We start from the raw sequence: 12690 nt of genomic DNA, 5'->3' as shown, positions 1-12690 counted from the left end.
GACTAAGTTAAGCAAAAGGCACAGAAATGTTATAAACATAGTTACAAATATTGCATCCCCCCCTCTCATCCCACAGATTACCCAGAGGCAATGTCAGAGGAGGACTTACTTGGGCTAAGGAAAAAAAAAAGTACTGGACTATTGCTTAGTAGCTCGGAGTCTTCTTTTAACATTAAAGTTTTCATTTCATTTTGATAATCAGGCCTAAGAGTCTGGAAGAAGAGGGACAGAATCTGTGTTACTTTTAGTCCAGAGTGAAGTTTTCACAGTCATTTATACTGACATTCCAGAAGTCACTAAAAGCTGTCACCCTTGTGTAACTGTGCTTAAATGGACTGTAAGCTGCCCTGACCTAAAACCCATAAAGAATCGGTGGAGTTTAATCAAGAGGAAGATGAGAGACACAAGATCCGACAATCAATAAAATATTAAAATGCCAATTTAATTTCTTTTTCTAATTGTAATACCTCCAATTGTCAGGGGGTGGCGCATTCATAGAAAGACAAGGGTGGCTTTGCTTTTATAATTTAGAGTTAATATTCCCACTTCTTCTCAGTCCAGAGGTTTAAGCACTTCCAGCAAACAGAGGTTGAATCAAATAGTGTGCAGAAATTAATATACTTTGCAGGAGCTTGAATCTATTATGACAATACACTTTTTTTATTTGTCTTATGTAACGTTCTGATTTTTCAGGTCACTGAATTTGAGGTTGTTATTATCTCTGAGGCCTGATCATCCAAATGTAAAGTAATTAAGGCTTAATGTATTGAACTCTATGAGTATCACCCATATCAACAAAACAATATATAATACTTTAACAATATTCATTTCTTTTAAAGGCAACTTCAGGTTACCAGCAATATTAGGACATACCTACATACCTACAATAGCATCTAAAATAAACTTAATCATCAAGTTCTTTTTATGCAGCTCTGAAGTTACCTAAACAATTTAATAAAAGCACATTTATTAATGTTAAAGTTGGTTCAATTTAAGATCATTTTTTGAAATTGCTTCTTTCCTTTTTTCTTGTCTTCCTTTTAATTTACTGTTAGATTTTCCTAGGAATATTTCAACAACATGCATCTCTGAGTCTATTTTTTTAGTTCAGACCAACATAAACTCCTCTACAAAAATAAAATGTATATTTAGAAATGATTAATCATTGCACTGTCATTTAATAACATATTTGGTAAGACATGCGACATTCCCAATGTTACTTTGAACATCTGTATTTCTGGCTGCATGTTGGCTTGTGCTAGAGAGCTGACAGTGAGTTTAAGCTCTAAAAGCGGCTTAAAAATTAATCTGGCAGTGTGTGGGATTAAAGCTGTTGTGTGCAGATGTGGAGGCTAGATGAAGCTGCCTGATTCTCAGTCACTACTTTGTGCTGCTCCCTGTTACATCTCTTCCCCCCTTCGTCCATTCTAGAACAAGATATTGATTTAGGTTGGGAATACCAGCACCTTTAAGACAAAGGCAGAGTTATAACAAAGCTTGAATGTTTGATAAGGCGAGTAAAGGCTCACTGTTCACTAAACCTAAGCCGTTTCTTTTTAAGGCTTTCAGCACAAATTGCACAAATTACCAAGGCAGCGCATTTCACTCTAGTGAGCTTCATATTCCTCTTCTACTCGTTTGGCTTCCAGATAGACGAGTCCGAGTAGCGCCATCTCACTGCGGAGCTGAATCAGACGTGGTTTTTAAAAGTACAGTGTGATCAGGTTGCATCAGAGCATCGGGTCGGACAGTCTGAGAACAACATCGTGAGCTGTGAACTTTTAAACCCCGCTGTTTCGTCGTATAGTGTGAGCTGTAGCCGCGTGCAACGACTGAAAATATCACACAGTGTATTCCCAGTTTAACATATATTCTTAATCTTAGTCTGGCCATAACAACCAACATCAAGCAAAGCAATGTTCATTTTGCCGTGGTTATAACCATGTATATTTACTCTAGAGTTGTCCGAATTGGGTTTGAGCTCATACAAAGTCATGGACCTATAATATTTATCTCTAAAATAATGAAATATACTATAATCCTATCAGAACTGCCCATAATCAGAACAGTTTCTAAAGTTTTGTCGGTGTTTTTAGGAATGCATGTAATGTAAATGGAACAGAAATAATCAAATCAGATAATACACTACTCAAAAAAATTAAAGGAACACTTTCTAATCAGAGTATAGCATCAAGTTAATTAAACTTCTGGGATATTGATTTGGTCAGGTAAGTAGCAGAGGGGGTTATTAATCAGTTTCAGCTGCTTTGGTGTTAATGAAATTAACAACAGGTGCACTAGACGGGCAACAACGAGACGACCATCAAAACAGGAATGGTTTTACAGGTGGAAGCCACTAATATTTTTCCCCTCCTGATCTTTTCTGACTGTTTTTCACTAGTTTTGCATTTGGCTAGGTCACTGTCACTACTGTTAGCATGAGGCGCTACCTGGACCCTGCAGAGGTTGCACAGGCAGTCCAACTTCTCCAGGATGGCACATCAATATGGCAGTTACTCCAGAAGAGCTGGACAGGGCCGTAGAAGGTCTACAACCCATCAGCCAGTATCTGCTCCTTTGTTCAAGGAGGAGCAGGAGGAGCACTGCCAGAGCCCTACAAAATGACCTCCAACAGGCCACTGGTGTGAATGTCTCTGACCAAACAATCAGAAACAGACTTCAGGAGGGTGGCCTGAGGGCCCGACATCCTCTAGTGGACACCGTGCTCACTGCCCGGCACCGTGGAGCTCGATTGGTATTTGCTACAGAACACCGGAATTGGCAAGTCCGCCATTGGCGTCCTGTGCTTTTCACAGATGAGAGCAGGTTCGCCCTGAGTACATGTGACACATGTGAAATGGTCTGAAGAAGCCGTGGAGAACGTTATGCTGTCTGTAATATCGTTCAGCATGACCGGTTTGGTGGTGGGTCAGTGATGGTCTGGGGAGGCATATCCATGGAGGGAAGCACAGACCTATACAGGCTAGACAACGGCACCCTGACTGCCATTAGGTATAGGGATGAAATCTTTGCACCCATTTTCAGACCCTATGCTGGTGCAGTGGGTCCTGCGTTCCTCCTGGTGCTCGACAATGCCCGGCAAGAGTATGCTGGCAGTTCCTGGAGGATGAAGGAATTGATACCATTGATTGGCCCCCACGCTCACCTGACCTAAATCCAATAGAACACCTCTGGAACATTAACCCTAACCCTGCGGACAAGCCCCGGAGCTCACGGCTCGGTTCGAATGACTGGTCCGGTTGGAATGACCGGTCCAGTTCAGTCAGTGGCACAGCAGCCCCTAAAGAAGTTTAGCAAATCCTGCTTTGAATGGCCCAAGATTTTGAAAGCTGTCTTCGGTAAAATGCTTAGAGCAAATGGTAAGCATCAAGCTTTGCAGGGATCTTCTGATAGACAAAAATAATCCATGTTTGTCGGGTCTTGGGATCCTTGGGAAAACTGAAAATGTTCCCCTTTCTCTATGCAGCCTGGAACGCTGCATTTAGTGAACCAGTATGTCAATTTTGGGTTGTGACAAAACTACAGGCCAGAACCAAATAAAGCAACATCCCAGAGTTTACGTCAACTCGGTGCTTTGTCTGAATTCGCCCGTTTTATTGGGAAGATGAGCAGAATTGGGAGATAAGCAGAGAAATGAGGTCTCGATGGGGTTTGAACCTCTGTGTACGTCCATTTCACCCACTGAACTATCATTATTCATCTATTAAAAGGTCATAGTTGAGTTTAACTGCATGATGAAGCAGTTTAGTTTAACCTCAATGCCTTCCTGGAGAGATGGGCACTATTTGGAAATGAATAATTTGGTTACGGTATCTTTTTCTCTGTAAGTACTCTTAATATTGCCCCGTAAAGTAGAACAAGCCTGACTGGAGAACATGTTAATGTGATAAAGCTTTTTAGACTGCAGTTAAGATCCCTTTAATCATTAAGTATTGTTAAATGCTTAAAGGATATGTAAATTAGAACAAGGGACTGAAAATAGTTTAACGACTGAAGTACAATTCGTAAAAACAAAATGCAATGATGGAGATCATAAAAATAGTCAACTTATAACAATAATCAAAAGATTAGTCTGTCCACTGTTAAAATTATCAGAATTTGCAGATCTAATATGGAACATGTAGAATAAAGACATACTTGATTTTCATTATTCAATATTGAAAAATCTATTTTGGATTTTGCAGCATTTTTTGAAAGCATAACATGGCTATGCCACAAATCTGTTAATCCATAAGGTGATTGTCTGTCAAAAATACATTACCTTCTGTCTGGTAGCTGCAATGTCTCCTTACCTTAGGCAAAGTAGGTCCGTATTTTACCTTGCAATTATTATTATTATTATTTTATTTTTTTTTTTTTACATATTTCTTTATTTTTTTTAACCCCTAATCTATTTCTTCTAGAATTGCATCACTTAAGGTGGCTGCAGGTTGGAGTTGCCTGCTTGGTTTTGATATTTTATTCTTTTTTAGGTGAACTTAAGTTCCTGTGTTAGTTGATCAAGGTTTAACATTTTTTATTTATTTAATTAATTATTTATTTGTTTATTCCGTCTGGTCTTGGATGCTGTGTATTTTCCTGGTATTTTTTCCCTTTTGAACTTTTGCATAACCATGCAAAACATTGTAAGTTGGTATTTTACACCAGGGAGCACCTCAATCACAACTCTAATGCTGAAATTAATAAATACTTAAGGAAAAGGAAAATTCAAACTTCTGAAAGTTCTTTAAATATGAAATATGTACATACTGTTCAATAAATGATCAGTGTTTTTAATTAAGAGTAATTTTAATGTGAATATGCTTTACTGGAGGCATCCATGTTTGTCAAAGAACACTACTGCCACCTACTGGTTAGTGACGTCACGGTGCGGTATCGGCTGTTGATCAAGTCACAGTGCTGTATCTGGTGTTTGTCACAACGCGCTATTATCCAAGTCATCTTGAAAACATTCTTCTTCCAAATGTTGGCTACATATTACGTGTTTTTTCTCTGGCCAGAAGTTTCGATGGCAAATCCTCCCTCTTCAAGTTGGCGATCCAACGACCAACCCGTCCGTGGAGGATCAGGAATCAGAAAGGTGGAATAACTCTTTTTTTTCACTTTTACCCGATGTATTCCAGCATCCAGCTGCCATGCACGTGGGCATTGTCAGTTTCACTATAGCTCTGGTGAATTTCAATGGTGAAGTCCTCTGGAAATATTCAATAATTGTTGTTGATTGCAGATGTGTCTAGTAGTTCCCATTGATTTAGCTTGTAAAGCGGGGAGAATGGCGCTAGGCTTACCGCACCGTGACGTCACTGCTGGAAGATGGCAGGAGGGAGGGGTTACTATATTTGGATGAAAATGGCCGCTCCCAGACTCAGTGATCGCAAATAAGATAATTATTTTTATTTCTTTACTGATTAACGCTAAATTCATTAAATCACTCTGAGCGTATTTGTTTTATGTATAAATAATGATCCACTGATTATTCCTTGCCAACTAGACTTTTCATTTAACTGCTTCTCCAAGTACAAGCTGAATTAATTAGGAGGCACTGAAGATACAGAGCAGGAAGAAGGCAAAGAGATAGGAGGCCGTTTCACAATATGCATTCTTGAGCGTTCTTGTGTGCTTGTGTACTCGTGACACGTCATCAGCCTCAGCCCAAGTACCGTTCCAATTCTCGAGAACGCCAGATCGAGAACGTACCAAATCCCCGGATGTTGTTCTCGCCCCGCCCTCTTTATCGAGCATGCATCAGAGCAGACTTGTGCGTTCTTCAGACTGACCGCTTGAGAAACGGCCAGGAGTGAATACAACGTTGTTTTGTTTGTTTAGCTTGTTGGTGGTGTTAGCCAATGCTAAATGTTTTATCAATTGTCAAACAGTTTAACATCTTAAATTCAAAGATGTTTAAGATTATGATAAATGCTGATATCTTTATTTTATCTAAAAGAAAGGTGGATGTAATTGCGTTTTTTTCTGAATGTGTAAAAATCTAGTTAACTAGCAGGCTGACAATTTACTAGTCCTGTTAATTTCAATACAGGCCAGGTGATCCTTTCTTAGGGCTAAAGGATAGACTTAGACTTAGACTTCTTTATTTGTCATTTTGTATGCACAGGGTGCATACAGAACGAAATTGCGTTACATACAGCTTATGAACGTTGCATTGATATTTCAAATGGCACGAGTTATAGAAAAATACAAAAAGTGCAGCAGTGGTCAAAGTGTGAACAGTGCAGAGGATAAGAGACAGTGTGCAAGTTGCAGTGGTTCAGTGCAAAATGGCATTTGTGCAAAAAATGCGTTATTGAAAAATACAATGAGATGAACAATTTAAAGGGCTAAAAGTTAAAAGTTCAGCAGCATTTGATGCCCGATAATGTGCAATAGGTGCAGAGTTCGGATTGTGGATCAAAGGTTCAACAGTCTGATGGCAGTGGGGAAGAAGCTGTTGCACAACCTGGTGGATCTGCAGCGGATGCTGCGGAACCTCTTTCCAGAGGGCAGCAGGGAGAACAGTCCATGGTGGGGGTGTGAGGGGTCTTTGATGATATTACGGGCTCGGGACACACAGCGCTGTGATGAAATGTCCTTAATGGAGGGAAGAGGAGCCCCAATGATTCCTTCCGCTGTCCTCACCACCCTCCTCACATTCTTCCAGTCAGAAGCTCTGCAGCCTCCACACCACAGAGAGAGACAGCTGGTCAGAACGCTCTCTATGGTGCTTCTGTAGAAGGTTGTGAGGATGGGCGGGGGCAGGCGGGCTCTCCTCATCCTCCGCAGAAAGTACAAGCGCTTCTGTGCCCTCTTCACTAGAGATGAAGTGTTTACAGTCCAGGTGAGGTTGTCCGTGATGTGCACCCCCAGGAACTTTGTGCTGCTGACCACCTCCACAGCTGAGCTGTTGATGAGCAGTGGAGCATGGTGGGGGCGGTTTTTCCTGAAGTCGACGATGATCTCCTTCGTCTTCTCCACGTTCAGGATCAGACTGTTTTCACTGCACCAGTCCACCAGCTGCTCCACCTCCTCTCTGTAGTCCCGGTCGTTGTCGTCCCTGATGAGGCCCACCACCGTGGTGTCGTCCGCAAACTTCACGATGTGATTGGTGGTGAACCTGGGGACGCAGTCATATGTCATCAGGGTGAACAGCAGGGGGCTCAGGACGCAGCCCTGAGGGGAGCCCGTGCTGAGGGTGATGACATCAGAGGTGTTCTGACCGACCCGGACTGACTGAGGTCTGTTGGTGAGGAAGTCCAGCAGCCAGTTTCGAAGGGGTGTGTTGAAGCCCAGATGTTCCAGCTTTCCCACCAGGTGCTGTGGGATGATGGTGTTAAACGCTGAACTGAAGTCCAGGAACAGCATCCGCACGTGGGTGTTCTTCTCCTCCAGGTGGGCCAGGCTCAGGTGAAGAGCAGAGGAGATGGCGTCCTCAGTGGAGCGGTTTCGCCGGTAGGCAAACTGGAACGGGTCGAGTGTTGGGGGGAGACTGGAGACGATGTGTTCCTTTACCAGCCTTTCAAAGCACTTCATCATGATGGGAGTCAGTGCGACGGGCCGGTAGTCGTTGTAGCAGGTGACTTGAGGTTTCTTTGGCACTGGGATGATGGAGGCAGACTTGAAGCATGCTGGCACTGTGGCTTGCTCCAGCGAGGTGTTAAAAATGTCCGTGAGGACACCAGCTAGCTGACCTGCACACTCCTTGAGCACCCGCCCAGGTATGTTGTCGGGACCTGGGGCCTTCCGCGGGTTGACCCTCCTCAGAGTCTTCCACACGTCGGCTGTGTCAAGGCAGAGAACCTCCTCTTCCTGATGTGGGACAGCCTTCACTTCTGGAGTGCGATTTAGTGCCTCAAACCTCCCAAAGAAGTTATTTAGTCCGTTTAGGAAGTCAGCATCAACTTCATCCACCGGGGCAGGGGGCGTGTTGTAGTCTGTGATCGCCCGTATGCCTTGCCACATGCTCCTGGTGTTGTTGGCGTCGTGGAACAGATGCTGGATTTTCTGGTTATGGTTCCGCTTTGCTAACCTGATGGCACGGTTCAGGGTGGCTCTAGCTGTCCTCAGTGCCTCCTTGTCACCAGACTTGAAGGCTGAGTTCCGTGCTTTTAGCGCGTGGCGGACCTCCTCAGTCATCCAGGGCCGTTGGTTGGCTCGGGTGGTGATGGTCTTTGTTGTGCTGACGTCCTCGATGCAGTGGTTGATGTAGGCTGAAACAGTCATGGCGTACTCATCAACATTGATCTTGTTGTCATATGTTGCTGCTGATTTGAACATGTCCCATTCAGAGCATTCAAAGCAGTCCTGGAGTGCATCCATGGCCCCCTCCGTCCAGACCCTCACCTGCTTCACTGTAGGTTTTGCTCTGATCAGCAGGGGTCTGTATGCAGGAATTAGCATCACAGAAAGGTGGTCTGAGGAGCCGATGTGGGGGCGGGGGGCTGCTCTGAATGCGTCTTTTATGTTTGTATAAACTAAGTCCAGAGTGTTCTCTCCACGAGTAGCAAAATCCACGTGTTGATAAAAATGAGGGAGAACAGTTTTCATATTCGCCTGATTAAAATCTCCAGCAATGATGAAAACGCCCTCTGTGTGTGTAGATTGCAGCTCAGAGACAGTCCGATAGAGAACACTCATGGCCTCCTTTGTATCAGCGCTGGGGGGGACATACACCGCTGTGATGGTAACAACAGTGAACTCTCTGGGCAGGTAAAAGGGTCTGCAGCTAACAGTCAGAAGCTCTATGTCCGGAGAGCAAAAACTTGTGACTATTCTAGCATTTTTACACCAGTTGTTATTGATGTAAACACAGAGTCCGCCTCCTCGGCTCTTACCGCTGAGTTCTTTGTTTCTGTCGGCGCGGAAAGTAGCTAGCCCCTCCAGGCTAATGGCGTTGTCCGGGGTTGATGATGTGAGCCACGTCTCTGTCAGAATGAGAGCGCAACAGGATGGAGAGCTACTGAACACAGTGGCTGGGCCCAGTAGAACCTGAACTCCATACTGGTCTGGTAGGAGGCTGATGGTCTGTAGCGTTTCCCTTTCCATCTCATCATACTGACACACAATTCATGATTCATCTCTTCTCCATTGGACACAATTTGCGCTTGGACATTCTCATCTCAAATAACTGAACAATCAAACTATGGACTTAAATGCGTGTCAGATGTCGTGCCAACCGGTGGGGAAATGTAGGAATTTTTTTGTGCACATTCATAAGATATACTGCAGTACTGTATATATTTATTGTATTTTTCATATTGTATTTAATTGTATTGTATATTTTTTGGGTTCTTTGTATGGTTTATATTCTGTGGTGTTTATTTTAATTTTTTTCCTTCTAAAAAAATAAATAGTATTGAAATAAATTATTCCTTTGTAATGGTTTTTATTAATTACTAACTAGGGCTCCTGCAGACGAATTTAGACTTCTGATATAAGGCCTTCTGGTCTTTAATAACTAAGCTAGTGTTACATAAGACCTCTTGGGGAATCGGAACAGAAGCTTGTTTTTCTCTGCTCAGAGTATAAGCCCATTTTTAGGAGACAGACTGCATTAAAAAGAGTTATATGAAAATGGTCATAGCAAGCTAAAGAAGCCCAACAAGCTTGTTTTGAGGCTACACGCTGGGATGCACGGTGTGAGACACATGGAGAGGAAATCAGTGCAATGACTGAGTGTGTGACTGACTATATAGATTTCTCATTGTTTCTACCAGAATAAAATGCTAAAATGCTTTCCCAATAATAAACCATAGATCAACAGTGATTTGAAGGAACTGCTAAACAAGAAAAAAAAGCTTCTAGCAAGGGGGTTTCCAGAGGATTATTGGGAAGTACAGCAATAGCAACTTCAGGTCAAGCAAGGAGACATACAGGATGAATCTGAAAAGCAAGCTTCAGTAGAAGATTAGAGTTATTATTGAACTGATCACTTATTTATCACTTTACAAACAAGCCCAACAATAGTGCTCAGCAAAGATGCATACTGTAGCGTTTGTGGAGGGGACACCACCACAGAGAACGGGACAAAGCAAACGAAAAGCATATTTACCTAAAGATAGAATTCAATGGTTTTACAGTTTTGACTACAGCTATAAAGGAACAAATGAAGCAAGAAACAGGAGTGCAGACAACCAGTAAGGGGACAGACGTCTATGCGGTGCACAGAGCTAGTTTTGAGACAGACTTTATAAATTTGAAGACAAAAAAAGAAAAAAGGGGGGGGGACGAGCAGAACACAAGCAGCTATGTATTAACACCAGTGAAAAGACTTGAAGTGGTGGACGTTTTAAATATATTGGAGTTATTTATGTTTCAATTCTTAGTTAAAAGCCTTCAGCTGATCCAAAATGCTGCAGCCAGACTTCTGATGAAAGTTAAAAAGAGAGATTATATCTCTCCTCTCTTAACTTCTCTTCATTGGCTTCCTGTTGAATCCAGAATAGAATTTAAAATCCTCCTTCTCACATATAAAGCCCTCAAATTTCTAAAAGTAGGAGGTAACAGTGAGAGGCTGTGACTCCATCCCGGAGAGAAATATCAGCTGTTCTGCTGCCATCAACACCTTTGTTTCTAGATGTTGGAGCTTGGCCTGTTTTTCAGTGTAGTCCTGTTTCTCCGACCGTGACTAACTGGATGTGCTCTCTTCATCCTCTGACATGAGAGCTGGCTCGGAGCTCGTCTGCCTGGCTGTGTGTTTCCTGGACTCCACAGGCGCTGTAAACCAGCACCTGTGGAGCTGGTTTACAGTTGCCTTTTGTATCTATGCTTCTGTCTCCTTGAACCCTCTCCTTTCTGTTAAAAGGGAGTTTTTGCTCTCCACTGTCGCTACAAGCATGCTTGGTGTGAGGGATTGCCTTCGAGTCAATGAGTCGATGCAATGAGCTGATTTTCCTTAAATAGAAAACTTTGAATCAGTTTGACTGTATGATCTGGTTGAATTGTCTCTATAAAGGGCCTTAAGATGAGATGGGGACTATTCAACTAGATTATACAATAGGATTGGTCAGAACCAGTTGATTGCATCCATTCATTGACTGGCAATACATGCTCCACCTGAAGGGGCTTGTGGCAAAAATTCTTACTTTTATTCAAAGTTTTCTATCTCAGGGAAACCAGTTGATTGCATCGACTCATTGACTCGAAAGCAATCCCTCACACTCAGCATGCATGTAGCGACAGTTGAGAGAAAGAAAAACTAAATTTGAGCAGGAAGAAACCTCCAACAGAACCAGGCTCAGTGTGAGCGGCCATATGCCCACACACACTAGATAGAGAGATAAAAAGGGTAACTGTTAACTAGCTCCATGGGCGACCCAGTCCAGGAAACACACACCCAGGCAGATGTCCTCTTAGCCAATTCTGCTTGTCACAGTAAAAGAAACAGCTACTCTTGAAACCATTAACCAAAATCTATAAATGGATTGTAATTGGCAGCAGCATTGCTGATATTTCTCTCCAGGGTGGAGTCACAGCTGAACAGGAACAAACCAGATGAAGCTACTATGATGAAACAAAGCAGAGAGAACATAGTTATGAGTGGAACTTGACAAATACTGCAGGATGGGAGAATAGAGATAGAATGAAGCAGAAAAGTGGTCCCTGAGAAAAAGACCTTTAACCCCACACTGCTCCCTGGGCGCCAAACAATGGCAGCCCACTGCTCGCCAAAGGGGATGGGTTAAATTCAGAGAGTTCAATTCGTTGCTCTGAACTTGTGACAGTGTAATAGCAATAAAAGCTGGAGAAAATGTATTAGTTAAAGATTAAACTGTTTCAACACAGTTATGAAAAATCTGTCAGTTGGAGAAATTGTGTAAGTAAGGAAGTCCATGATATGCAAGTATGTTGGGGCTGTTATAGACAGCAATCTGGGCCATTAAGTATCACGTTATTTTTAAACAATGTAGCTTGGAGTTAAAATATATATTTTTTTTTTTTTTTTAGGCATAAAAGAAGTAAAAGCTATCACATCATTAAGCCTTACTTGACTGGCTGAGTTTTCTCTGGCATAATAGTGCATAGACGCACATATTGCCCATCCCCTCCATGTAACTGCATGTTTGCATGTGTACACTGCAATGCCTTTTCTTCTCTTAGAAAATTACTTTACATTATGAATTTTCATTTCATTTTTCACCTCCACCAAGCAGGTTATGTTTTTAGGCGAGTTTGTGTTTCTGTCAGTCTGTCTATTTTGGTAGAGATACCTTGGAAAGTTATGAACAGATTTTAATGAAACTTTTACCAAAGGTGCCCCTCAGTCCAAGGAACAATCCTTTGAATTACATTTTGATGATGATCCACATCAGAAGCAGATGTTTTTAATTTGGTGGAGCAAGCAGTCCCCCCTAAACCAGAGAGTGGAAACAATGACTATTGACAGCTTCAGCATGGGACTCAAAAAAGTCCTGAAGTATTATACTGAAGATAAAAACACAGGAAGGTGATCTGCTGATCAAAGAAGAAAGCAGAGGGAATGAAGAAGTTGAGAACAGAACAAACACCAGAGGCTGCAGACATACACTGTGCATTATTTTAATGCACAGTGTATGTCAAATTAAATCAACTTCAACCTAGAGCTAAAACTTACACATGATCTGGATCATTCCAATTTTAAATGAACTGTTCCTTGGCACGAGGTGCACCTCTGGTAAAAAAATGTCCATAAAATCTGCC

The 12690-nt window shown here is 42.3% G+C and overlaps 1 protein-coding gene across 3 annotated transcripts in view; it reads right to left on the bottom strand.

Annotated features, from left to right (window-relative positions):
* The window catches only part of epb41a (erythrocyte membrane protein band 4.1a), a 105775-nt gene that overhangs the window by 88056 nt on the left and 5029 nt on the right, over positions 1-12690 (bottom strand). The gene's annotated exons all lie outside the window — the stretch shown is intronic.

This window comes from Cyprinodon tularosa, unplaced genomic scaffold (assembly GCF_016077235.1).
Source record: "Cyprinodon tularosa strain WSP-4 unplaced genomic scaffold, ASM1607723v1 ctg524, whole genome shotgun sequence".
Taxonomy (NCBI): Eukaryota; Metazoa; Chordata; class Actinopteri; order Cyprinodontiformes; family Cyprinodontidae; genus Cyprinodon; species Cyprinodon tularosa.
Note: the sequence above shows the minus strand (reverse complement) of the source record. Positions and strands in the feature narration are given on the sequence as shown.